The following is a 26,488-nucleotide window of genomic DNA, read 5'->3' on the forward strand; positions in this document are numbered from 1 at the left end:
TTCGCCACCAGTGCAAATAAACGCGCCGACAAAAGAATATACAAAACTGAGAGCACTTCAGAAGGCACTAGGCCTGGCCACGTCGGGCCCCCCCAAACAGCTGAAGAAGCTGAGTAGACCTCAGTTGTGTCAACGATAGATGCATCAACACTAGATTTAAGGCATGATGGTTTGCACAGCAGTCCTCTGACATCTTCATTGCATCTTTGACTTCAAGTCAGAGCTGAGCTGAAGCAAGCCTTTCCGCTTTAAGTTGAGACTGAAGAAGTCGAACTGATTGAGGTACCCGACTGCATAGAGGTTGTCTCACACCTGCTGGTGAGTAGCTTCAACTCACTGTCTTCATCAAGACAGGACCTTGGGGTCATCTCGCTGTCCTCAAGATGGTTTGGCTCACTATCTTCCCTAAAGTTCTGCCTGGCGTAAGAGATACGAGTCTGAAAGAGAAACAAGGAGACACGTAACAGGTTTCACAATTATATAAGCAAATAAATGGATCTGTTCTGCATAAGGAACATGTTTTTACAACTACAATTTGAAACTGGTAGTTGTTGCAAACATCCAATCAGATGTAAACAGCAAAGCAAACAGCAGTGGAGGAAATGATGCCTATCCAAATCTATACCAGAACAAAGTTTGAAGGCTTGAGAAGGATGAACTTACATTACATGTTAACACGGGCTGGACAAAGCCCTTCTCCATGTTGATGGAAGGATAATTCAATAAATTCCCCAAAGAAAATTCTTTATAAGCGTTGCCATTATTCTACATTTTGCAAAGAGTAAATATAGATCAAATAATATTGGAAGAAACAGAGGATAATGAAGCTCAGGTGCAGACTGATGATACATAATCAAATAGCAATTAATTAAGTACAGCGTTACAAGGCAAAACGGAGAGAGGTACTCACAAGAGCAATGCAGAGCCCAATATTGTTTTGAGATCGTATGATCCTTTGAGCAAGTTCATCTGAAATTAGTTTTCATACAAGAGAGAAGGTAAGGCACAAGCAGAAATTTAGGAGTTCAAATTTTGAATTGATATCATAGACAGTACCTGACGCTGGGCTCCCAGCAGTTCTAATAGGGGTTTGGCCACTGGAGTAGGGGTACAGTGTGGTACAGTTGGGCCTGTGTTTTCTATGGCTGCTGATCTATCTGATTTAACAGGTATCACTACCTTTTCCAAATACCTAGTTTGTACTCCTTGAGGATGTGCACTCACCCTCTTCCTTTTGGACATCTATTACGAAAGAACAACATTTGACTGGAAAAACATAGTGTGACGACACATGGAATAGGTACAGAAAATGGATAGGTATGGCATATACTCATATATGATGCTTAAACTAAGCAGATGGTGTAACAAAGTGGAAGTAATGCAAGAGGTCAGATGCAAAATATGTGCGACCAATACAACTTTGCAAAGTTAGAGCAAGCACCTTGATGGGTGAATAAGATAGGCCATCCTCCACCATGCCAAGTTTGTTAGCTAGTGGATCGTTCCGCAATATTCCTCTCGTGCGCCCATTCTCATATTCATTTTGATAATGTTCAATATCTGACATGCATGAAAACATAAAAACAAGTGAGATTTTCTTTGTAATGCAGAAGTGATTCTAATCCAATACTGCCTCCCTGTAAACCCCTTTGTGCTATCTCTGCAATTCTTTTAAAAGATGCCATGCATGCTGTAATTTGTTGTGTGCATTAATATAATGTGGCCTACTACTCAAAATATGAGAGCTCCAGAAGTGATGACACTTCGCAGATGATAGCTTCAACATATAGTAAAGAAGAACAAGTCGACCTGACCTGACAGATTCAAAATATACTAAGGGAGAACAACTCGACCTGACCAGTCGACCGCAAGAGAAGAGTATCATCTTAAAGAAGAGCAGAAGAGCAAGCAGATTGAAGATATTACAAGTCTTTCAATACAATGTCGGTTGGCCACCCATGATGAACCAGAGCGCACAGAGAAATACTATTCTTTCCGGTCTCTCCATATGTGGCTCACATGCATTTCGAAACTAAAGTAGGAACATTTAGCTAACCAATTAAACATCTCTCAGTTTTACTAATATCAGCAATAATATCAGATATGAATTTGTACAACTAAGCTTGTTTAGCTCGATGGGTGGAGCAGTGCTATTACGACACGAACCACGTAGGCTGATTGTGGTCATCATAAAATGGGGAAAACATAAGCATGATGAGTACAGTGTTGACCGTGGCAGTGGGATGGCAGATCTGAAGCGGCAAACCGCGCAAAGGGTAGTTAGCAAGCGATGTTTGCTTTGAAATAAGAACTAAGATTTGGTATGGACAAGAAAGTACGGTCAACAAGTGACAAAGAAATGCAATTATGCTGTCTCTCTATATGTCGCGACATGCATTTGGAAACTCAAGTGGGACCTTTAGCTAACCAATTAAATGTGTCGGTTAACTAATATCAGTATCATATCACAATCATATTTGAACAACTAAGCTTTCGAATTCTGAGTGTTGTGTTGTTTAGCTTGAAGGGTGGAGTAATGCTAGTACGACAGAAAGCACCTACGCAGATCATAGTAGAGTAGATAAAAGGGGAAAACCCTAAGCATCAAGAGAAAAATCAGGAAAGTGGAACTAGCTGGACCAGTGGGTGGCGCACATGCTTTTCGAAACGAATATAGGAACATTAGGTGACCAATTAAACGTTCTCTGTTTTAGTGATATGAGCATCATATCAGGTTCGTATTTCAACACGTAAGCTTTGGGTTGAGGTCTTGAGGAGCAGTGCTAGCACGACACGAAGCACCTACGATGATGGTAGTGAATATAAAGGGGGGAAACCATAAGATTTACGAGTATAGTGCCCGTGCCATGGCGGATCTGAAGGTGCAAACCGGACAAAGCTACTTCGCAACCAATGTTTGCTTTCAACTAGCCACTACGATTTGGTACGGACAAGAAAAGTACAGTAAACAAATTACGATCTATTTTCCGGGTGAGATCAATAACTTAAGCACATATGGAAGAGTACCACCTCTCTTGCGACGCTGTGTAGGCCTATGCTGATACGTTGAGGGTGCTGCGGGTGCGATGGCTGTCGGCGGCGGGGAAGAAGACTTTAGACGGCAGACGGCCGGGTCGGGGGATATATCCTGTTGCCGTGGACGGGGCGGTCGTAGGAGCAGCAACGACAAGGTGGACGATGGCGCCGATGAAGCGAGAGGAGGCGATGAAAGGATCCTGGTCCAGCGCCGTGGATGAGAGACGTCCATCTCTTGCAGTGGACGACGGGGTAGGGGTAGCGGCTCCGACAAGGTGGAGGATGGGGTGGCGGACGGAGGAGGCTGGCCGCAGTGCGGAGGTTGTCGTGCCGCCGATGATGTATGAATGGGGAAATGGAGGGGAGGGGGGGATCTCAAACTTTGGGACGCGCTTCTCTGAAATGGGGGAAAGTTACGAACTTATCCCCCGTTTAAAATTTCAGACATCGCGTCAGTTGGGGATAGGACGGTAATCTCGCATCTCCCAAATATTTGCCGGTAACTATTTCGGGCGAGGAGAGGGTGTTTTGCCGCCCACGGTTGGCGCCCACGGTGTATGAACGGGCCTGACAGGTAGGGCGGTTGTGTCACGTCTGTTGGAAGTTACACATCTGCCCCTATTTAAAATATTAGCCTATATCGATTTCGGACGAGGAGAGTTTGTTTTGCCGCCCACCGTGTATGAATGGGGAAATGGAGGAAGAGACACATGTCTTTCGGACGAGCTTGAATCAAATGTGTTTTGCCGCCCATGTTTGGCGCCCACGTGTCTGAATGGGCTCAGAGGCCGTCGTGTCACGTCTGATTGAAGTTACTAGTCTACCCCTATCGACAGTAGTGTAAATCCGGTCGATAAGGATGTCAAGTGTCAGGGGTAGACAGTAATTTCCATCTCGCAAACACTTGCTTTGGGCAGCCCACAAATTATAGTGGGTGTTTAGCCGCTTCGTTCAAAACTTGGGAGAATTAGCATTCACGTTTTCCCTGGGACCTGGCAAACTAAATTCAAATCCAATTTGTATTCGATTACGAATATCCACAGATAATTATACGTTTTGTTATTTATTTCTTCAAAACCGCAACAAAGATTTATTCCACCTTTATATATGATTATGATTTAGAAATGCCGTGATCTTCGAATTCAGTAGGTTGGATACACTCTGAGTCAAACAGTTATTTCATCCAATACAATATGCTCACATGAAAAACAGTTCACCTTATGTCAATCATACAAGTACTGAGGATTACCTCGCCTAAAAAATTCGGATCATTACAACACATGTACAACATAGGGGGTCTTGCAACATAATCCATTCAGAGACATGACACAACATGCAAATACAATAATCTAATGACAATTTTAACTGGTATCTAAAGAAGAACCGGGATTACCTTGGGCTTCAGATAGCAGAAACAGCAGGACCTCCTCCGTCTTCAAATGCAACATTCTTACTTCCTCCAATTCTTGGGTTGCTTGCATAATGCGTGCCGCTAATTCCGTAATTTCCAGCCTCAAGATAAAGATTACCTCATTCATGGCAGCCACACCATCTCTTTCTGCCTCTAGTAGAGCCTCAAGCACTATAATATCTGTGCTCAGACTGCTCTCCGGCGGTGTTGCCTCTGAACTGCTAGCATCTGGTAACATGGATGGCGCACTGCTTCCACAAATAGATTCTGGGGTTGTACATTGTGTCCTAGTGTGAACGGCATCCTGAAAGGTTTCTGCTGGACATCAGTAAGAGATAGTTATCGTATGATCCAAGCAGTAAGCTTACATGGTAAATGACAGACGAATTATTGCCGAGCATGGCAAACTATATTTAAATGGTTCGAAGCAGCATTAGCCGAAAAGAAATTAAAATGGTAAGATGAAACTAGGGATGTAAGTGGAAAATAAACGACATCCGCCAGTCCCATCTAGTTAGTTTTTGCTACCTCCCTAGTTCATTTTCCTCAAAAAACAAAACTCTTTTGAACTATCATACCACTAGTGGACTTTAATCGGGATTAAACGGGACCCAGTGGACATCCCTAGTTGAAAGGGAGTGTACAACCGCTATATTTAAGTTGCCAAGGCATCTAAGCAGTTGAAATAATCTGAGAAAGCACTTAATAGTGTGGCCTCATATAAATTACGAAGACAGTCTTGTGATGAAGTTGAGAGGAGAAGTTAAGGACTCAAATGAAATAGGCATGCATTTCTTTACGATAGTACAGCAGGCACTGCTAACATATTGGCCAACTCAGGTATAGCATAACAACAAATAAGCATTCGAATCAAGCAATACAGCAAAGCAAACAACTGAACTATTTGTAATTCGGTAGGATTACACGTTGAGGGCACAAGCCAAGAAAGCAGCCCACTCGCATTACATTTCACATGTACCATAACACACTGGCTTACCATATGTTGCTGTGAAGCCTAGCTGCTGTTGCAATGTTCTTTGAAGATATCATCAGCATCCCGTGGTTGCAAATCTAGTTGTTGTAGTTTATTCTGCACCATCTATTTAGGTAAAATTAATTTTAATCGCATGCACTGGTCCGAATTGATCATCAATGGTTCATCTAAACTAATGAAAGAAGGGTGTGTGCATACACGACAATATATCTGCTTCCCTCTATTTTTATGCTTGTTCGAGGTGCCAGCCCCAAAAGAACAAATATTTTGCTTGATGGGGTTGGCAGCTCCATAATTAATAGAAGCATCAAATTAGTCATGCAACTTGGGAAGATCAAGAACACACAAACAAGTAATGAACAGAGGCTCGGAGCAGTGATGTAATACCTAGCATCAGAAAATGTAGGGTAAAACAAACAAAAAGCAGCGGAACCACATGCTAGTTTGCTGATGTGTAATTAAGCATAGAGAACATTAAGCAGTCTGATGGAACCAACAGGTGGCATCAGAACAAAACTAAAGCATATTAACTATATGTGCACTGGTATGTAATTTAGCACATGTAACATGTTCACTGCCAGAAGTATGGCCCTACAGGTGCAAGCAGAATAACGCGGCTCATGAAAAACTGAATGATGCCCTGAAGAAATTCAAAGGTGCAGTGCTTATGCTAGGAAAGTGAAGGTAGGCGCCGGCCGTTGGATAATAGTACCTGATTCTCGGCGGCGTATGGGTATCGTTGTCATACTTGATAGCTAAGGATCGTCGATGGTGCTCGTGTTGCGGTTGAGTTTGGGCCGGCTGTCGCCGTCGCTGAAGCGGCTCCGGTGCTACGGTTGCGGCGCCTGTCGACATACAGGAAAGGTCATCTGTGATAAGTGAACAGTTGCACGATAAAGATAAAAACCGAAGGATTACAAATCGAAATAACCTGATGAGGCTGCATCGTCGGTAAAGCAGGGCCGGTGGAGTTGAATATGGCGTCCATGGAGCGGGTCCGGTGCAGTGGACGAAGGCTTCGGCGGGCGCGTTGTACAGTGCTTTCGGTGAGGCAGATCTGTTGCGGTGGACGAGGGCTTGTATGAAGGGCCAGCGAAGGGGCGGACGAGGGAGTCAGTGAAGGGCCTACGCTGTGGTGGACGAGGGCGCCGATTAAGCAGATCTGGTGCGGTGGACCATGATGGCGGTCAAGGAGATCTGGAGCGGTGGACAAGCCAGTCGCTGAAGCGGCTCCGGTGAAGTGGTGAGTTGGCAGTTGGGGGTTCCAAGGTGCGGAAGGTAGATCCGGCGGGGTGTGAGGTCCACCACTGCGGCGGAGGACTAGATTCGGCGGCTTGCCGTGGTTGGGGGGGTCGGGGAGGGGAAGGGGAGGGGCTCTGGGGAAGAATGTTGGGGGCAAAGAGGGGAAAATAATGGAGTTACCAAAGCAGCCCTTTTCCGTTCATGTGGCAGGGGTAAAACAGGAATATCGCAGGGCTAAACTTTTGGGCGCGTGATATTTCGATGTGAGCGGGAAGTTTGAAAGCTTTTGGCGCCTAAAATTATAAGTATTCTGCTCTTGTATGGCCGACTATGATATCATGGCCGACAATTTGTTTGTTTTGCACGCAAAAAAATGTGCAAGTTTTGAAAATCAATGTCTCCAACTCGAAACTTAGATTGTCCATTCAATTCAAATATGGATCATTGAGCTACTACAAGCAAATACCATCATACGGTCCAATTCAAATGAAATTCCAAATGTGTTTATCCTAAATATGATGACAAAAGCAAAAATGTGTATGTGTATGAATAAAGTGGATGATTATAAAGTTTGAACATGCCCGTATGTGTATATCTCTAGGTTTGATATATGAATTTGAAATCACGAAATCCCGGCTTAAAAAATGTACCTCCGTTTAAACGAATTACAAAAGCTAATGATGGAGTCGAATTCCAAAATTCCAATCTTAGGTTTGTAATTCTGGTACATCAAGGTATATCACGCATGTTCAAAAGTATCGTTATCTCATAGTACAAACTGTGAAACAAATTGATCAACCATGAGTGCACAATATATCAATTACGCTAAAGTCCCTCAAATATAGACACCTCACTCTTTATCTGAAGTCAACCCCCCCACCACCACCACACACACACACATAGAGAAGTCGTTCTCTCCCCCAAACACCAACACACGAGCACATTAACACCCCTCTCTCTTGTAAAGTCCGGACCCCAACATAGGTCTCTATCACTTTGTCTCTCGGGCATGCACACATCTCTTCCCTCACTCTCTAGGTCTCCCGCTATCTCTCTTACCCAAGCACACACACTATGTAGAGTGTATATTTCCCATACACACAAAACGTCGCCCCCAAACGTCTATCTCCCTAGTCATGTGGTTCTCGCGCACTCACCTCACACACCACCCCCACTGCAAACAAGCACACTTTGTGTCCTTGTGCACCACTCTCCTCTTTCTATCTCTCCCACATGCGAACCCGCCCCAGCTCCTTCCCTGTATACATATATGTCGTGACTCTTTGCATAGCTCCCTAATGTATAATCGTTCTCGATTTCGCACATTGTTCTCTACACCATCTATTCTAGATCTCTCATGAAGTCCCTATCACACACACGATGACTCGCTTCCCTTGCGTCACCGTTCATAGGCCTATTTCGGACAACATCAACATTGTCTCCCTATCTATACGCCATTTATGGACACAAACGACCCCTCTCGCCCCCTCTCTTCCTCTCTCTCTCTCTCTCTCTCTCTCTCTCTCTCTCTCTCTCTCCGTCGCTAGCTCTCTCTTTCTCTCGCTCTCACACCCCTCTCCCACACACACACTCGATGTCTCTTCCAAATAGTCTGCTCCCCCTGCCCGCACCCGTGCTATCTCGCTACTACACATGTCACACCATTCCCCCTTCCCTTATACTAGGTTTACATCATCAGTGGTCTCTCTACTCCACATACACTCTCTCCCTCTCACACACAAATGCGTGCACAAACACACACAAACATGCACAAACACCCATTTATTTGGATCCTCATCTCTCCTCATGTCCGCATGTGTATCTCACACACTCACTCTATAATTATGTATATGTGTCTCCACGTTACACAACACAAAGCCCCATGTACATGTCTCTCTCTATCCTCCACACACATAGACACAAAGAATCTGTTATCATTGCCTCAGTCTCTAACATATCACACACGCACACTCTCTCTCTCTCGCAAACACGCTCAACAAGGGTTTCCCCGTGAATAACTTATCGTCTATTCATCAACAGTCGTGGCAGTACGGCGAACACGAGACGTGAAAAAGAATAAATCTACACGTGCTTAGACCACCTAGCAAAGAATCTGTTATCATTGCCTCAGTCTCTAACATATCACACACGCACACTGTCTCTCTCTCTCGCAAACACGCTCAACAAGGGTTTCCCCATGAATAACTTATCGTCTATTCATCAACAGTCATGGCAGTACGGCGAACACGAGACGTGAAAAAGAATAAATCTACACGTGCTTAGACCACCTAGTATGACTACTAGGACTAGAGCAAGCCAAAAAGCACGCCGCTGTCACCCCCTCCTTGTCGGCGACGGGAAAATCTTTGTTTTACACAGTCGAGAAGTCATTGTGCTAAGGCCCCACATGCCGAGGCGTTGAATAGAATGTAGATGCTAGTTTACGGAAGCAAGTATCGATAATACGTTTGTATCTCCATACTTATATTTCTTCTCTTATAAAAAACCGAGTTGGTGATGATGGTACGTGTGCCATCTTGCAATATAGACCGTCCGATCTATATCTGACGGATGGAAATTAAACTAAAAGATACCCGCACCCCTCTCCACATTTGCAGACAAGGCCTTCCCTCGTTCATCCTTATCTCCAACAAACCTCATTGTTGAGCAATTAAGAAAGGAAGCCTCTGGAACAAACTGGCCTGGTGGCCGCTGCCGGCGTCGTCAATCCCCATGCCTCCGCTCAGTCCGACCACCAACCACCACCACACCCCACTCCTCTTCACCTTATCTCATATTTCTCGAGATATCATTAGTTTTTACACATGGGGTTACTCCCGCAAGGGTCAATCACAACAAGTGTTTTATAAAAAAATGCATCTTGATGTTTCGTGCAATGCACGGATCTTGCTAGTACTCCTACACAAGACTAGGTTGGTGATGCTGGTGTGTCTACCATCCATCGTTTCTGACCATTAGATCTACATCTAACGATTGTGAGGTAAGTTGTTGCCTTTTCTCACCAACATCCCACTTGTCTACCAATTTGCAGAAAAACCCATAATTAGTATCTTAAAACCAACCACATCCCTCCCTGACCTCACCAAAACAGCCCAAGGAATATATTCTAATTGAAACATAATATATCTCTAGTGACATATGTATATCAAAATTAGAGTGTTTTGTACCAAGTTTGTGAATAAGTATTATTCTAATTATGATTCGTTGCAACGGACATGAACATTGCTAGTATTTCCAACCATGCATTTTTTCCTAGTATTCCATAGTTTCGAGTTTTCCATCAAGATATTAGTCACTCATGGTTAATATTTACTTTCAATCATGTACACATATGCACTCTGTAACTAGCCTTGCTTATTGGCTTCCAAAGCTTAACTTTCACTCCTACTTACAATATGTAGAGTATTTAACAAAAAACTACCACTTTCAACCAGCCCTAGGAAGAATCTATTGTACAAAAAATAGCAAAAACATACCCAAAATTTCTTAATCCACGCCAAAAACTACCTAGTACTCGTACCGATTAGGATCGTTTAAACCCATTTATGACAGGGTTGGCCCACACGTCCGTGCTGAGAGGCAGCTTAAACCAACACATTTTGTTTGACCGTTGACACGAGGGACCCACATCTGACCTTCTATCCTGTTATTCCCCCTCAAATCATTATTTTTCCTGAACATTACTTCAAACAGTACTGATGCGTGTTCGTCGGTGGCGCCGGTGATGAACGAGTTGGCCGCCGCTCCACCGGACGGGCCGGACGCCGCGCTGGCCTCCGCACGGGTTGGCAGGCTGGCCCGAGCGTGACTCACGAGCGAGCAAGCCGCCGCGCTGGCCTTCGCTCGAGCCAGATGGCTGGCCTTAGCGCGGCGTGCGCGAGCAAGCCGCCGCGCTGCCGTGCCAATCTAGCTAGCAAACCTTGCAGACAAGCAGCTGGACGGAGCTATCTTGGCTAGCTAGCGGCCGCGAGCGCCGGACGGAGCTGGCATCCGGGCTGCCGCAACATGGGCTCCGCACCGCCGACGGTTTTGACCTCGCCTTCTGCCGGCGGCGGTAGCTGCGTCCCATGGCCGAGGATGACTAGGTGGACGGGCCGGAGGTAGGAGGTCACTCGAGGATTTTTGTTGGTAAGAGCATGTACAATGGTTGATAAGGTAGTCTTATCTTAAGTCTGCCACGTATGCAAGTGGTAGTAGTTTCTTGGCATTTTAGTGGTTTCTTGCATTATTAGAGCAAGTACAATAGAGCTGAGTCAGCGGGCTATAAGAACTAAACTAGTATATTTCTGCTTAGTTGGAGGAAAGAGAAGAGGAGAGAGAAGGTAAGCGGGCTCTTCGTGAAGAGCCAGCTCTAGCACGTGCTCCTAGGCACTTTGTGAGAATCAGAAGTGGGCCACATAATAAAAAAGTAGTACACTTTTTTGATCTATTATTGTACATGTTGGCTATAAGATGGGCTGTAGATGACATGGCACTGGCTTATAGCCAGCAGCTGGCTATACTATTAACCATTAGGGGTTTCTTGTAAGGAACAATGCACGTACTACTAGCGACAAAAGACGATTCTAGGTTGCGTTGTACTCCAACGAGTACTACTAGTGGTCGCGGGAGTGTATACCTCGTTTTGTGGGTTCGATCCCGGCCCAACGCACGGCAACCTTTAAAAAAAAATAGTACTACTACACTTCGCTGCGAGCCAATATTTTACACGGGTAGTTTGAGTTTTGAAGTCAAACGGACGTGCGGCCCCACAATCTGGGTGCACAGGACAGCCTAGCCACGTGAACGGGGTTTCCTTCCCAGCATCCCGTGGCTCGCGTGCTCGCCCTAGCCACACCTCGCTTGCAGCTTCCAGCTAGTAGCATATTTAAACTAGCGCCTCCCAATTAAGCCCGAGGAGCCGGAAAAGCCTGGCAGGGCATTGCGAACTGTGCAATATGGCTCTGTACGTAAAGTGCTCTACTACTACTCTGTAGCTTGTGGCGTTGCACGCATGGACTTCACTCCATTATCGGCTCTACTATAAAAGAAATTCCTCTTGACGTGTTTTTTTGAAACGGAGGCAAAAGCTTTGCTTCATCTCATTCATAAAGAAGGAACTACTAACAAAGTTCGACGAGATCCATTACACCTCCACAAATGGAAGCGAAAAGCCTAGTCTCGTTGTATCAAATAACTCAAATGTTCTGCCCCCGCAGTAACCGTCGCTGATAAACATGCTGCTAGTGTGTGCGTGAGAGGAGCGGCTGAGTAGGCCAGCTACGTGAGAGGAGCGGCTGAATAGAGCACCGAGAGTACCCACTAGGCCACTCCGCAGGTGTACTTCCCCTGCATTGATAGTACAGCGATGGTTCTAGAGAACAGTAGTACCCTCCACTTCCAACTGTAGCTCCTTGGCCCTGAGATTCAAGAGTTCAAAACTGGTGCACTATACTAGACTAGACTAGAAGTACAGTACATCGCACTAATAGTTGAGAAAAGTAGTACTAGTACTGCTACAGTACGAGTACGTACTCCTCCGTCACATAATGTAAGACGTTTTTTGACACTAGTTGGCGTGTACAAGAAATGGCAAAAACATACCCAAAATTTCTTAATCCACGCCAAAAACTACTACCTAGTGCCAAAAATTTCTTACTAGTGCTATTATTTACAGTATAATGCAACCCCATAACGTTCCATAATGCTAGTACTAGTAGTAAATAATAGCCTCACCCCTTCGCTGAGGAACGATCTACAGTTGGAAGGGACGAGGCCCTACGGTTACTACGCTCTTATCTCCTCCTCGCCAGTTCCCCTCCCCCCGAAGAGAAGGCAGTTCGTCGCTGCACCCATGGATTCGCCAGGCGGTTCTCCTCCTCGTCGGGGCTGGGAGACCTTGGACGACGATCCTCTGGGAGAAATCGCACGCCGCTCCGACGTCCTCACCGCCGCAAGACTCGGTGCTTCCTGCACCAACTTTTTCAAGACGCTGCTTAAACAGGCTTGGGAAAAGGCCATGCTTGTTGGTCTTCCATGCGTCCTCGAGGAGAAGGTTCTTTTATGGGACAATCCTTCGAACAGTCCACCGCTCCCTGGCCATGGTTGCACGTTGACTCCGCTAGAGTTGCCGACGTTGAGAGGTAGTCGGATTTTGTCCGATGAGCAGGTCAGTAATGGAGTTTGATCATGTAGTACGTAGTTATTCCATTTCCATCCCGTAATTTCTCCGCTGCCCACCGTCTCATATATAGGTCTGGGTCGGTGCCAACGAAGATTGGCTTGCATACCTCCGGCCGGTTACCACCATCATTTTGCACAACATCCACAGCAGTGCGGCCGTTCCGGTAGACCCCTTCTCCACCATTGGGATCGGCCTTCCGGACTGGCTGGGCTTGAATACGTATGATGATGCCTACATGAGATTGAAGAAGATAGAAATTGCGGACCCGCCGACAAAGTGACGCGGCTACGACGATTACTATCTCATCGCGGTGTTCGACATAAGGATTGCCATCAATGCAAGAGGCAGTAACGGCAGAGGCTGGCGCATGTTGGCGGCGGCAGATTTGTACCCCTACACGTTGAAGACGTCGTGCGCCATCTAGGCCGCATCTTCACGGTGACAAGCCAGGGGACTTGTTTCATCTGGTTGCCATCCTACGGTACGGGAGATTACAAACGGAATGCACAAACCATCATTTGCATCCCTAACGGTACTCCATTATTTTGCAGGGACCAGTCACCCCCCGATCAAAATAAGATCGCCGATCCTGGATGTGCATTTGCATCCGCGATTCGGTCTAACCTGGAACCTTGTAGCTGACTTTGGCATATTGGGATCAACTATCTTAGCAGTCGTTACCCATGGTACCACTGATCTGCAACATGGTCACACAATCTACCACGATCGGACCGTCACCATCTACCCAGGTATTCCATTTTTTAACCCTCTCGCCTTCTCTTTCATTGTTGTACTAGTAGTATACTTTGTAGTACTAGTAGGAGTACTTTTTACCTTGGAGGACACGTATAGCTAGCTAGGCCCTTGAAGACTTGAACCCACTAGCTGCCACCATTTTTGTTTTTCCATGTCTTACTATCTCATCCATGTAGCCACGAGTGGCTATATATAATAAGCCGGTTATTTTACTTCCTCTATACCGGAGTAGTACTATTTGCTGCACAGTATTACTGACCGCCATATTTGAGCACAACATTATTATGCATGGACCTTGACTATGTACGTCACCATGTGTCCAGATCTGGGATGTCGCGTGTACCAGATGAACGGCGCCGAGTTCGACCCCCGTGATGCTACGTGGGTGCCGAGGAACACTCTTGGAGAGTACTCGCTTTTCATCGGGGACAGCTACCCCATTGTGAAGCGGATGCCACCTTCCATGCACGACACGGAAGGCTTGTCGTTCATGAAGCATGGTTGTGTCTTCAGTGCGCACCGCCGGATGAACGTCATGCTGCGACACGCTATCCCTGATTTATGCCGCTTCAGCTTGGATGAGTCTCCATCGTGTGGAACCGGACTAGAAAGCTGCGACAATGATTCCCGTTGCCCACCGCTATGGATCGTGCCATCCATGAAGAACACCTGGGACTGGAACCTGGAGGAGGACATGTAGCCCATCTATAACGTGTAAGTGGAGTACGGTAATTGTGAACGGTAGCGCTGTGAATATATGTAGACTAGTCGTGCACAAATTTATCACATGAATTGGAGATGAACTTGTGTGGCATACTGGCATTTGTCCTTTAGAATTTATTACTAGTAAATGTGTTATGTGTACGTGCAACTTGTGTGGTTGTTGCACGGGCTCCAACACGCTCTTTGAGAAAAAAGGTGGCACAACTTTGGATATACGAAACGTGGCGGCATCATACAGTAGCATCGTTCGCTATAGTTGTAGTACACTCCTACTAGGACGACAACTCCTATAAAACCTTGCGCTTGGCTCTTTGCCTCTTCGGGAGGTTCAACAGTTCGTACTCGTGTGAACCTTGCACTTGGCTCTTTGCCTCTTCGGAAGGTCCAACAATGATGATACTACAGTACAATATGCTTCTGGCAATCTGACACCGATTGAACTGCTGCACGTCCACCGCGAGGGCGAGGGCGAGGGCGAGGGAGAGGGAGAGGGAGAGGGAGAGGGCGCTGTAGTCAAAACCCTCTCCTCGTCCTGCGAAACACTGGGCGCGTGGGCGAGGGAGAGGCGTAGTAAGCAAGCTTCTCCTCGTTCGGCGAGTTGACGGGACACATCAAAGCAGTACTAGTACTAGTAGTAGTAGTCCATACCGCGTCCTTTCCGATTAATATGGCTTAATTTGAAATGAGAAAAATACACTGGCGGTCAACGTATGTAACAATACACTCTTTACGGTCAGTACATATAGTTTTGCGGCGATTATACGATCACTAGCTCATCGTAGAGCACCGTATTGCACCCTACTGACCGGCCACATAGTTGACGTGGCACTTTGTTGACTGGTTAAATTGTCACCTGGTTTCTGGGTCCCACCTGTCAGTTGGCAGAGCAAAGAAATCAGTTAAACAAAACTTTACGCAGGCGCGACACGAGTCCAACCCTTGCGCGCGAACCGCCCTGGCTGTGTATGTGAGTGCATGCACGTGTCCTCCCTCGGTCTTCCAACAAAGAGTGTACATTGGCTATAAAACAAAGAGTGTAGTACATGATGTACATCTACACTTCCAATGCATTTAGCCTTTAATCTAAATCGATATTGATTGACTAATGCACCAACTTGTGTTGTAGGTATAGGCTACATGTCTATCCTTAATTACAGCATGCAACGGCCTTCATTTAATCTTCTTATCTCAATGGTCGCATGCACACATAAGTCTGCTACTTTTGGGCGTTAATTATGCCCTGGTCAATGTGTAAATCTCTAAATGTACAGTCTTTCACGGACGTAGGGAGTAGGTTGAGCACTTGAGCGTGAGCGTGTGTGTTGCGTCGTGTACTATGTGCCGCATGGGTGCGTGAGTGTTGCGTGCGTCCATGTGTACGTGTGAGTGTTGCATGTTGCATGCATGCATGCATGCATGCATGCATGCATGTGGCTTACTCCCTCCCATTGACATGTTCATATTTCAAGCTTCCTCTGTTCCCTCCATATGGTGATACTCCCTCTGTTCCCAAATAGTACGGAGTAAAAGCCTCCCTCTGTTCCCAAATACGGAGTATTTGTCTTTCTACAGATTTCAACAAGTGACTAGGTACGGAGCAAAATGAGTGAAGTGAGCGTAGAGGCATAGGGATACTGTAGAAAGGAAGTCCTCGCGATCCATTATTCCCCATCTCGGTCAGAGAGAACAATTCAACTAGTCTTCGCAGTGAAGTGACAATACACGCTGCAGCAGATGGGACACGTAATTAATAAGCTGAACCAGCGTGTTGGTGTTACTAAATCAGCCTTACCCAGTACTGCCATCATGTTTCCCAGTAGAGCACGCTTCTGCAAATACGCCTACGCACCTCTGTCCTCCATTAACTGACATATGGGCCCTGTTGTGGTAGACCCACATGTCATCGGTGTAACTATTTACACTCGGAAGGACGGTATATCCTGGTAGTAGTACTAGTAGAATTGAGATTGAATGCACTTTCTTCCCCGTCTTCCACTCTTCTTCCTCCTCTCTTCTTCTTCCTCCTCTCTTCCCCATCATCGGCCGCACACCATTTACCCCCGCTCACTGCTCGCCCGCCCGCGCCATCTTCCTTGGTAGCTCGCGTGTACCATATCCCCCCGCTCACTGCTCGGCCACACGAGGAGAAGCTTCTTCGCTCGCCCGCCCGAATCCACTTCCCCGCTGGCTCGCAGGCACCGAAAACCCCAATGGCAGAACCGACTGACACACAGAGCCGCGATTGGAATTCCCTCCCTGATGTTCTCTTGGAGCAGATCTGTAGTCGTATGGACCTACTCAGCACCGTCCGTCTGGCCGCATGCTCGGTGTCTTTGCACCGTCTACTCGTCTGCAACCGGCCGGCTCTTTTCAAGACACCCTGCTTGTTGATGCCCGATCCTCGCAGGTGACCCAGACACCGACTTGACGATCCTACGGAGGTTGCCGTGGTTCCCCTCGACATGCTACCACTACCTGTCCACCTGTCCTTCATGCGCGACCACTACTGGGCGGGCATGAAGGCCAACTGGATCGTCCTCATCAAGCACACGGGTAGTCCGTGGCGTCTCGTGGATATCTACACCCAGCGAGAGATCACCCTTCCATCGTTGGATACCGCCGCCATCGAGCCTCGCGGCCCACCGGACACTCCTGCCTACTACGCACGAGACGCGTCAAGCTTTTGGCTCGACCTCTATTTGCAGAAAGTTGTAATCTGCGAAGTGCCCACACCATCAGAAGACTACATGGATTACAAGCTCATTGCCTTGTTCAACATGGTATTAGTCTATCTGGAATCCGGTCGCCATACATGGTTATGGCTCATCATCAATCCTGTTGAGGCAACATTTCTGTCTGATGCTATAGTGCACGATGGCATCATTTACGCGGTCGACGCACAGATTGGCTGCCTATACTGGTGGAATCTATCTTCGTGTAATTGTTCTATCTCATCTCATCTTATCTTTACCTTATGAATACGACTGCCTGTTCATTTGTTACAAATTTAGAATGCATAGCATGTCTATAACCACATCATTGCTATATATTCCTCTCATTTCCTAGATTTTTATGACCACACATGTTATTGTTAGAGTTGATATGAGAACAATTGGCATCTAATGATTGTTAGAATACATATTATGAGCATAACATCATGATTGCTATATGTTACTCTTGTTTACAAGATTTTTATAACAACGCATGTTATTGCTTAGAGTTGATATGAGAACAGTAGTAGTAAGTGCTATGGTAGAATATGAGTAGGCGCTGTCATAGCTGTTTTCCTCTCATTGTTACATGATGTTTGAACCATGACATATGACTAGAATATGAAAGCCATTGGCTTATTTTTTTAACTTGGGGTATGATTATGACCACGGCATTGCAATTCTCTATCTATGATATGTGTCACTGTTATAATAATCTTAATTCCACACATACTCTGAACATGATTGTTTACTTTTGTCCTTTTGGTCTCCAATTTGAATTGTTGCAACAGACGCAAATGCGCTGGCCTTCATGATTCCAGGACCTGGAATCATACCAGCCGATGGGTGGTGGTTTATCGCTCGTTCAGCTGACGGCGGTCATTTGATGCTCATTCGCACGTACCAAATTGACCAAACCATTACATCAAACCACATGCAGTACAATGCGTGGGGCGTTCGTGACATTGATGGCTATGGCTGCTTCGTGTTCGAGAAAGATCCCAGCTCCGTTGGGCCAGGCGTATTCAACTGGAGGCGGGTTTACAGCCTCGGCAACCACTCCTTGTTCCTCGGGCTCAATTATCCGATCATCCAACCAATCATCGATCATATCACCGGTGATGATTACTGTGCTATGCAACTTCCATTCGCGAGGGGGGGCTGTGTTTACACATCATACCATGGGTTTCATGAATCACCATATCCAGAGATTCGTCGACACAACTTGTTGCCAGATAATCTTCAGTGTGTGAAAGGCATCAAGCTTCCATGCGATGGATGGCTTTTGCAAACCCGACATGCGGCGATGTGGTTCATGCCAACAGCAAATATGCACAACTTGATTCGTACTGATATCTAGACTGAGCCATGTACTCTGCTGCTGTAGCACGACCCTCTTTTGTTGGATATTATGTACTGTTGTTAGTTTGAAGCACTCCTCTGGTTTGAAGGATAGATACCTTCCTGGGATCAAGTGCATCCTAACTCACCTGCGTAGGATGTACTGATAATGATGATGGAGATGCTGTGCAGAAGCCATATATATATCAGTTAGGCTTCAAGTGCGTACTTGTTAGTTAAACCTATGTATAAATTTTGACACTAAATACGACTAGTAAGTAGTACAGTAGAAGTACTAGTATACGTCGGTCAAATTATTCATCATGTCCACACATTGAATTGACGTGACAACACGCTGCGCGTGAGGTGACACAAGAATCCCGGCGGCGTGTTCGGGTATTCTGGACTTCAGATTTGGAGTACCACTTATCTGTCGAAATCTTTCATCATTCACTTAAAACAGTCGATTGATCATACATTGAGTACCATATAACTGGAATTACCGATGCAAGTCGAAGAAGGATTGGCCGGTGCTGCCGGCTGGCGTCAAGTTCGATCCCATGGACTAGGAGCTGATCGAGCACCTTGAGGCCAAAGTGAGTGCTGACAGCGCGAGATTTCAGTCTCTCATCGATTTGTTCATACCAACCATCGACAGCGAGCACGGCATATGCTACACCCAACCTGAGAAACTTCCAGGTAAGACACCGATCGACCGTCTACTTGCACAAACATATTCCTTTGTTTATAGCTCTATTTTTCTTTTTAGACACAGACCTGGTGAAGCAATTACAATTTGACAGTTAATAAAAAGTGAAACAAGTGACTGCAACATGCCAAAGATGTTATGAAAATGCCAACTAGGTACACTAAAACATGTATTCCACAATACTGCAGGTATCACACTGAGTGGCCTAAGGAAGCATTTCTTCCAGCGCAATTCCAGGGCGTTCAAAAGGGGCACGTGGACGCGTCGCAAGATACAGTCGGAGTGCGGCATGCACGCGATGTGGCACAAGATCGGCAATACCTTGCCGGTGATGGTCAACGGCCGGCAAGACGAGCAGCAAAAAAGGTTCTGGTGCTGCACACCAACAAGAACTTCGACCAGCAGAGGACCAACTGGGTGATGCACCAGTACCACCTCGGGGACCTGGAGCAAGAGAAGGAGCGGGAGCTGGTCCTCTGCAAGATTTTCTACCAGACGAACACTAGGGCTAGGAGTAAAGAGATTATAAGTTAGTTTGGTATTGGTAGTTGTACTACCTTGTCGTCCGCAAGTTGGTATTGTTGTTAACGATCTTTTGGTATGAACTTGCATTTGCTTCCAACCATCATGCCGAGGGTCGACGTGGATATAAAGCTGAATCACTTGTTTCGAAACGAATTTTCAGGCACTTGAATTTTATTTGATGGGTAGCATAAGCACCCGCCGTTCGAATTCCCACTTGTCCAATTTTTTCGAAACAAGTGCATGCACTTATTATCACGATAAAAAAACAATATCTGTGCTGCATCCCAGTTATCAGTCTGTACTTGCAGAATTCTCTCATTTATTGAGCACGTATATTGTTTTTTCAGGTCGAGCAAGTTTCAACTGGGCTGTAGACTGCCCAGGGTTGGTTTTGTTTTTAACAGGCCCAGCCCATGACGACAACGGGGCACAAAGATCCAGCAGGTATCTACTGGCCTCTGGCCCACCAGCGTTAGTTATATTTTGTCTTACAACATCCGCAGGCAGTTTTTTTACTGAATCAAACACACAACCTAGTTCTATTTTCCTCTTGAAATGCATGCCCTACATCCGTTTTCTAATCTCTACCTATAGTTTTACTAGTTCATATACACGTATCATTATATTGAAAACACATAAAATTCCCTTTTCATATTTACATCCTTATTTTTGTTGTTTTTTCCCACCCAGCGCTGATTTTTTTACCACTGGTTTTCCCTTAAACCAACTCAATTGTCCCACGTCTTATTTGCTTACAAAAACAAAATGATTTTTTTGGCAAATCAATAAGTTCTTAAAAAATGTTTATCATTTCGGGATTACAACAGTTCGGACTCCACCGAAATATGCAAAATAAAGTTGAACTTTTTGACTGTGGTCCTGGGCAGAAAATGGGATGTAATAAATTACTTAAGAATTAGCAAATGGGCTGCAAATTATAAAAAATAGCAAATGGGCTTTATGTTGTCTGCCACAGATTTGGAGGCTGACTTGTGGGCCTACTAAGTGCATGCGTACACAAGGTTTCTCAAAAAAGAAACTTAGTCAACAATCGACTCTACCAGCGTCAGACCGTTAGATGTCAATCTAACGACAATCGTGCTTCTTCAGTCTCTGATCTTCCTACCCCAGCCGCCCAAACCAGCGCCGTCGGAACCGCCTGCTCCCGCCTCCCGTGGCCGGCAGTGCTGCCGGGCAGGCCTCACGGCCCCATCATACTCGCATCCCTGGCATGTCTATCCCTCTACTCACCCACACCTCCTGTTATTTTCCGGCGACGGCAGCCAAACCAGTCAACCCTTGTACTCTCCACCGTGTGGGCAGCCACTGCCGTGTCTTCCCCGGCTCCGTGTCATTCCCTTTGTAGGCCTCGCCGTCATCCAACGCCCTGGTGCTCTCGGCGCGGCGTGGTCAACGATGTCCATCCAACGCCTGTAGTGCTTCTTCAACCTCTGGTCTTCTTGCCCCAGCCGCCCAAAGCAGCGCCGGTCGTGCCGCATGCTCCTGCCTCCCGTGGCCGGCTGTGCTGCCGCGGAGGCCTCACCGTCCCCATACTACTCCCACCGCTGGCCAGGCCATCCCTCCACTCACCCACTCCCCCTGTTATTCTGCGGCAACGGCAGCCTCACACTGCAGCCGAACCAGTGAACCCTCGTACTCCTCTCCGCGTGGGCATCCACTGCCGCGTCTTCCCCGGCTCCGCGTCGTCCCCTTCCTAGGCCTCGCCGTCGTCCACCGCCGTGGTTCTCTCGGCGTGGCGTGGTCAATGTGGTCAACGACCGACTTCCATCGGAAGAGTACTGTACGTGGAGAGGCTGACAGCTGGGTCCACGGCAGCCGCAAGGAAGTGCCTCCTTATTATGCGCAAAATAATTATTCCTCCACCTGATAGCAGGGACCCACCGGACGGGCCACCAGTATTTCATGGAAGAAATGTTTCCCCCCTGACTGCTGGGAGCCACCGGACGGGCCACCGTATTTCGCGAAAAAAACGTGTGCCCCTGACTGCTGGGACCCACCGGACGGACCACCGTATTTCGCAAAAAAAACGTTCCCCCCGCTGTCAACTCGGACCCACCGGAAGTGCCTCCTTATTACGCACAGAAAAATGAATACTTCCCCTGCTAGCTGGGACCCACCATGGTGGGAGGCTGACTTGTGGGCCTACTAAGTTGACGGGGACAGAGGGCTTTGTCAACTTAGTCAATATGAACGATTCTAGCTCCAGTGACCATACGATGTCCATCCAACGGCCGTAGTGCTTCTTCAACGTCTGGTCTTCTTGCTCCAGCCGCCCAAAGCAGCGCCGGTCGTGCCGCATGCTCCTGCCTCCCGTGGCCGGCTGTGCTGCCGCGGAGGCCTCACCGCCCCCTATTATTCCCACCGCTGGCCAGGCCCTGTGGCGACGGCAGCCTCACACCGCAGCCGAACCAGTGAACCCTCGTACTCCTCTCTGCGCGGGCTTCCACTGCCGCGTCTTCCCCGGCTCCGCGTCGTCCCCTTCCTAGGCCTCGCCGTCGTCCACCGCCGTGGTGCTCTCCGCACGGCGTGGTCAACGTGGTCAAGGAACGACTTCCATCGGAAGAGTACTGTACGTGGAGAGGCTGCTAGCTGGGTCCACGGCCACAACCCAGTTTTTTTGTGATTTGCCAAGTAAGTCGCTTTGTCAGGCCTGTTGGGCTGCAAATCTTTCAAGACGAGGAGAGCTTTCATTCGGCTGGCCGAGAAAATGGCCCATCAGTAATGAGAAATGGGATGTACATTTTTAAAACACATCAAACCGGCAATTAGTTTCAAATATTTTTTTTCATTTCGAGATTTTAAATTATATTAATTTTTATGCGTGGAGAATTTGTTGAATTTATATTGATATACATTCATTTTAAAATCAGTTTGAATGTGAGTCGAAATTTCGGGATTAAAAACAGTTCGGACCGCACCGAAATATGCAAAATTTCGTATAATTTTTTAACCGTGGCGACAATATGGGCTGTAATGCTAACAAAAAGAATATGGGCTCAAAAAAAACCTTAATAATTAGCAAATGGGCTGTAAATTATTAGAAATAATGGCAGATGTGCTGTATGCTGTTTTCCACAGATTTTAGGCTTTCCTAAAAAAAAGGTTGACGCACAAGCAGTGACTGTTGGATGGCCATCCAACGGCCGTCGTGCTTCTTCAATCTCTGCTCTTCCTGCTCCAGCCGCTCAAACAAGCGCCGGCGGGACTGCCTGCTCCCTCCTCCCCGCGGCCGGCTCTGCTGCCGCGCAGGCCTCACCGCCCCATCGTACTCCCATCGCTGGCCTAGCCATCCCTCTACTCACCCACACATGCTGTTATTCTCCGGCGACGGCAGACGAACCAGTAAACCCGCATACGGTCGTACTCCCCTTCGCATGGGAAACAACTACCAAGTCTTCCCTGCCTCCGTATCGTTCCCTTCCTAGGCCTCGCCGTCATCCACCACCCTGGTGCTCTCGGCGCGGCCTGGTCAACATGGTCAACGACCGACATGCATCTGAAGTGGACTGTACGTGGAGAGGCCGACAACTGGGTCCACGGCCGCACGCAAGGAAATGCCTCCTTATTACGCGCAAAATAATGATTCCTCCACCTGACATCAAGGACCCACCGAAAGGGCCTCTGTATTTCGCGAAAAAAAATTACCACCGCTGACAGCTCGGACCCACCAGCTATATCTTCGCACGCAAGGAAGTGCCTCCTTATTACGCACAAAAAAATGAATACTCCCCCTGCTAGCTGGGACCCACCATGGTGGGAGGCTGACTTGTGGGCCTACTAAGTTGACTGGGACGGGGGCCTTTGTCAACTTCAGTCAATATGAACGATTCTAACTCCAGTGACCGTACGATGTCCATCCAACAGCCGTAGTGCTTCTTCAACCTCTGGTCTTCTTGCTCCAGCCGCCCAAAGCAGCGCCGGTCCTGCCGCATGCTCCTGCCTCCCGTGGCCGGCTGTGCTGTCGCGGAGGCCTCACCGCCCCCTACTATTCCCACCGCTGGCCAGGCCCTGCGGCGACGACAGCCTCACACCGCAGCCGAACTAGTGAACCCTCGTACTCCTCTCCGCGCGGGCTTCCACTGCCGCGTCTTCCCCGGCTCCCCGTCGTCCCCTTCCTAGGCCTCGCCGTCGTCCACCGCCCTGGTGCTCTCGGCGCGGCGTGGTCAACGTGGTCAAGGAACGACTTCCATCAGACGTGGACTGTACGTGGAGAGGCTGACAGCTGGGTCCACGGCCGTAGCAAGGAAGTGCCTCCTTATTACGCGGAAAATAATGATTCCTCCACCTGACAGCTGGGACCCACCGAACGGGCCACTGTATTTCGCGCAAAAAACGTTTCCCCCTGACTGCTGGGACCCACCAGCTACATCTTCGCACGCAAGGAAGTGCGTCCGGGCAAAAAAAAACGATTCGCCCCCATGACTGCTGAGACACCAGCTACATCTTCGCAGGCAAGGAAGTGCCTGATAGTCGGGACCCACCTGGTCGAAGCGTACGTAGCATTGTCATTCTGGTCGCGAACGTGTACGTACATATATACTGGTGGATGTAGAGGCGCGCACGTGTCGTAGTAGAGGCGCGTACGTGTCGTAGTAGAGGCGCGCACGTAGCATGTACACGTACGTACAGCGGCCAGGGTGCAAGAAAGAAAATATGGCCACGTATGTGTACATACGGGCGGGGTCTCGAACGCCTACTTGCGCATACGTATGGCCAGGGCTCGTGTACATGGCTGGGTCGGAACGGAGAAACAGCGTCGTCGTCGTGTTCATGGGGAGGCAACGGAATGCGTCGTGTTCATGGGGAGTTAACGGAATGCGTCGTGTTCATCGGGAGGCAACGGAACGCGTGGGAGCCAACCGGCTAGGTCGGAACGGAATGCGTGGTCGTGTTCATCGGGAGGGCTTGGATGGAACAGGCGATGGAAACGAGGCCTGGCGTACCGCAGAATGGAGGAAACGGACCTCCTACGGTCGAAACGGGGGTCCTGTTGATCGGGAGGGGTGTGGCGTACCGCAAAACGGAGGAAATGGACCTCCTACGGTCGAAACAGGGGTCCTGTTGATCGGGAGGGGTGTGGCGTACCGCAAAACGGACGAAACGGACCTCCTACGGTCGAAATGGGGGTCCTATTCATTGGGAGGGGTGTGGCGTACCGCAAACGGGACTCCACGGGATACTGTTCATCTCCACCGTCGACCTCCTCCAGCCTCCACGGGCTCCTGTTCATCCAGCCTCCGCCGCGCGCTACTCCACCGGCTACTGTTTAACCACCCCTCCACCGTCTACTGTTCATCCAGCCCTCCACACCACGGGGTCCTGTTCAACCACCCCTCCACGGGCACCCCTCCACCGACTACTGTTCATCCAGCCCTCCACACCACGGGGTCCTGTTCAACCACCCCTCCACGGGCACCCCTCCACCGTCTACTGTTCATTCAGCCCTCCACCACACCACGGGGTCCTGTTCATCCAGAGGCAAGGCCACCGCTCACTGTTCATCCAAAAGCCCCCCGCAACGCTCACTGTTCATCCTAGAGGCAGCATCGATCGGCTTCAGTTAGCAGCAGTAGCGAAGGAATCGCTCGATCGGGTTCAGTTAACAGCCATCGATCGATCGCTCGGGTTCAGTAACGCGTAGCCTGCAGTGCAATCGCTCGGGTTCAGTTAGAGCCCAACGCCTTGCTCGGGTTCAGTTAGAGCCAACGCGTCGCACACACGCGCGTACGTGTACGAGAGAAACGCGCATCACTCGGCCCCCGACCTCCCACCGTAACCGGAAACTCCCCGAAATTTTCCTCACCCTCACTTCTACCACGGTTTTTTCCGTCATGGACGGCCCAAAGAATGTCATGCCACTGCATCTCCGGCCCGCCCAGGACAAAAAGCCCATTTTCTGTCATGATTTTTTGTCATAGAAGTAGGAGCCCACCACATCTATGATGATACCGGGTTTTGTCACAATTATCGTCATAGTGTCATATGTATGACAGAAATTTTTTTCGTTCGGCCCAAAATGTCACGGATGTGTCTTTTTTTTGTAGTGTGTGCAAGCTCCAATGATCCATTTATGGACTGGTGCAAGCCTCTCGGAGTTGGAATAAACGTTTTGATAGTGTGATCAAAGCATATGGTTTTATACAGACTTTTGGAGAAGCCTGTATTTACAAGAAAGTGAGTGGGAGCTCTGTAGCATTTCTGATATTATATGTGGATGACATATTGTTGATTGGAAATGATATAGAATTTCTGGATAGCATAAAAGGATATTTGAATAAGAGTTTTTCTATGAAGGACCTCGGTGAAGCTGCTTATATATTGGGCATCAAGATCTATAGAGATAGATCGAGACACTTAATTGGACTTTCACAAAGCACATACCCTGACAAAGTTTTGAAGAAGTTCAAAATGGATCAAGAAAAGAAAGGGTTCTTGCCTGTGTTACAAGGTGTGAAGTTGAGTAAGACTCAATGCCCGACCACTGCAGAAGATAGAGAGAAAATGAAAGATGTTCCCTATGCCTCAGCTATAGGCTCTATCATGTATGCAATGCTGTGTACCAGACCTGATGTGTGCCTTGCTATTAGTTTAGCAGGGAGGTACCAAAGTAATCCAGGAGTGGATCACTGGACAGCGGTCAAGAACATCCTGAAATACTTGAGAAGGACTAAGGATATGTTTCTCCTTTATGGAGGTGACAAAGAGCTCGTCGTAAATGGTTACGTCGATGCAAGCTTTGACACTGATCCGGACGATTCCAAATCACAAACCGGATACGTGTTTATATTGAACGGTGGAGCAGTCAGTTGGTGCAGTTCTAAACAATGTGTCGTAG

Source organism: Aegilops tauschii, chromosome 2 (genome assembly GCF_002575655.3).
Source record: "Aegilops tauschii subsp. strangulata cultivar AL8/78 chromosome 2, Aet v6.0, whole genome shotgun sequence".
In the NCBI taxonomy this organism is placed as follows: domain Eukaryota; kingdom Viridiplantae; phylum Streptophyta; class Magnoliopsida; order Poales; family Poaceae; genus Aegilops; species Aegilops tauschii.